We start from the raw sequence: 3,206 nt of genomic DNA, 5'->3' as shown, positions 1-3,206 counted from the left end.
CGGCATGTGCTTAGACAAAAAACACAGAGACCTTGCGTTTTGGGAAAAATGATACTACTGAAGTGCAAACTTGTTTGACTACTTGATAATGTACTTTTTCTTCATGCATTATTTCAAGTTTTCTAGTCGTTATTAGCTAGAGAAACAACAGTTCAAGTACCTTAGAAGCCTTAGAAATGGCTGTATTAGCATACCTTGGTAGTCTACCAAAGCCATCCTAAAGAGCCACTAGTTTGACCACCCTAGTTGCTGTGTTTATGCTTTCCGCTTCTCTACCACAAGTACCATTCTACCACCTAGATTTTTGACGTGCAAGTTTTCCTGTACCAGCACTCTAAACCATGACTACACCAGTGTAACTGATAAGATTGGAAAGCATGGGATAAACAGTGTGTCAAGTACTGGATTAACTGATGAGAAAGTAATGCTGTAAGAGTAGGACTCTTTGCCCTTGAGTGTGCGTCAAGTGTGTTGGAAGGTTCAATGTCTGATCTTAAGCCAAGCTAAACACATTTTACTGGCTCGTACTCTCGTTGTTTTGCATCTTTTCCATAACAAATCGGTACCATGGATTTGCACTACCCATAAGTCTTTTTGAAATATGGTAAATCATTCTCTCATTCTGCCTTTTTGCAACTTAAAGTTATTCTGGAAGTTAAACATGCACGAAAAGTTAGTGTTCAAGAAAAGAATATGACTGTTTTGATGTAATCCAAACTTCTTTGAAGTATTGCAAGGACTGCAACTACTAAACATCAGGCTCTATAAAATTTTTCGTTGCTGTAATAAATGGTAACTCCTCTTGTATTCATTTAGGGGTAATACCATGCATAGAAGTGCATGAGAGAGATTGTTTGCTTTTCACCTAGATGTTACTAATAATTTCCATAGCCATTGACAATTACAAATAGTTACTTCTATTTAGTCAACCATGTAGTATTCTGAGGCAGCAACAATTAACTAATGCTTGATTTTTTCTCTATTCAACCAAAAGCATAACTCAATTCTTCCTATGCTTATTAAAATTAAAAGTGACTCATTATCCAAGAAAATTAATGATGGAAAAAATTAAGATAAACTGAAAGCAATTAGAATGTCCTGCTATTGACCTCATAATCACCATTTTTAAGATGCCAAATAACACAAAAAAAATAAAAATTGAGTCCTTTTATTCGAATTCAATGTCAAGAAACAAAGTAAACATCTGCATAATTTTCAATTTGGAAAGTTCATACCTCTGGGTCTCAACGGTCAACAGAAATATCCAATGAAATGACCTTCACTGATGTTAGGCACCATTGAAATGCATTATTAGAAAATAAATCCTGCCATCTTTTTTCAGTAGACAATAATGCAATCTTCTGGATAATAAATAGCAAGTCTAACAATTACTTCAGCTTACTGACTTTGGTATGAGAAACTTCTGTAGTCTTCCTTGCTGTGACGGCCCCACCTCCCCCTGGGCGTACCCTAGGGTTTAGCGGACCGCCTGCCCAACTCTCGCCAGGACTCACTCACTCGTATCACGTGCATACAACTGTCGACAATAAATAACATCGCAATTCACACTTACAATTTACATCGATGCATATTCAAAATACAAAGCCTCTATATACCCAAACGGGTTCAAAGTGTATACAATCCAAGTACAATTATCCTAATCAAGTGATGGCGCGAGTACAAGTCAAAAGTCAAAAACAACTAGTTTACGCTAGTCTTTACATATCTCACGTCTTGCTCGTACCCCTGTAAGGAAAACAAATGGAGTGGAATGAGCTAAAAGCCCAATGAGGTTCCAAATAGCAAATTGCCCATTATTTATAAGTACAAGTTTTTTTTATATAGCAAAGTAACGAGCATGAAGAGTTCATAAAAGTGAGCAATAACACGTCAAATAGCAATCTCAAAATGAGCGAGAGTAAAAGTTCTTTAGAATAAACAATAATCCAATAAGCAATAATCATTCCAAGGCATAAGGATACGGATGGCTCTCAGGAGCCAACTTCCCATTTCATCATCAGGAGCTTGATCACGTAATAGTTGACACTCCGTCAACTTTCAAGTAAAGGAACCAATCCAGTAGAGCACCACTTACACTACTCTCCGTCCACCATTCAAACCCCCTACTGGGCCCAAAATCCTCAATAAATACGGGTGGTAATACTCGAGTATACGGATTAGTCGAGGAGATATCACTCCACTCGACAATCAAGAGACCCAGGGTTCGTTACCCAATCGACCAAGCCCTTGCCGGCTCGATCCAAGTAACTTGCCGCAGGGTTTCTGGAATTCCAGGAAGTGCGCACAACATAAACAAGTATATCAATTCAATTTCAACAATAAACAAGTATATATCAAATAAGGGCAAGTGCGATAAAGTACACTCCTGTCTGATCAAGCCAATCATATATCATTTAATCATATTGATCAAGTATTGGAAACAAGTGTCTAGTTCAATCAGGTATTTGGAAGCACTCACCAAAATGAAGTGCCCCTAGTAATCACGTCTGGTTTATACTCCGGGTTCGGAGTCCAAATCTGCCATAAAACTTTGTTTCAAAACTTTAAAAATCAACTAAGGTTCGAAACGTAGACGTTTCATTCATTAAGAATCAAGACATGGAAATTCACTTGGAGAATATTCGTGAAACACTCGCTCACTTTTCAAACTATATAACTTTGTAACATTTATACTTGGAAATGCCATTTGAGTCGAAAGTACAAGGAAAACATGCTCCGAGCAATCATTATTTTATTTCTCAAGGGTACAAGTTCGGCCAAGTCCTTACTTATATACCTCGGTAAAAGAAGAAGCAAATATCCTAGATAGTTCAAGTGGTAATCACTCTTAACCCTTACTCAAGTCGCAAGTCTATTTCTCTAGTCCTCGAGCGTAATTTTGGGCAGCATGCCCTTTGCATTTTCCTATTTCCAGCCATTTATGCCTTCATTATTTCCCTCAATCAAACCCAATTTTATACACAACACAAATTCATTTCAATAGCCGTTCCATAGGCTCAAGACAATACAAGAACAAAAATCAAGCTAACAACAAGTGCGGAAATAAAGCTTAACAAGAGACAGATTTGATAGAGTTTTGCGTAACGGACACAACCGAAGCTACGCTTATCGGCTTGGGGTGTAACTTATACCGTTTCGAAACTAAGATGAAGGCCTACAACTTTCATGAAGATCACTTAGTCCAA

The sequence above is a fragment of the Coffea eugenioides genome, chromosome 11 (assembly GCF_003713205.1).
Source record: "Coffea eugenioides isolate CCC68of chromosome 11, Ceug_1.0, whole genome shotgun sequence".
NCBI classification, from domain to species: Eukaryota; Viridiplantae; Streptophyta; class Magnoliopsida; order Gentianales; family Rubiaceae; genus Coffea; species Coffea eugenioides.
The sequence above is the reverse complement of the archived record's forward strand: the minus strand, read 5'-3'. Positions refer to the sequence as shown.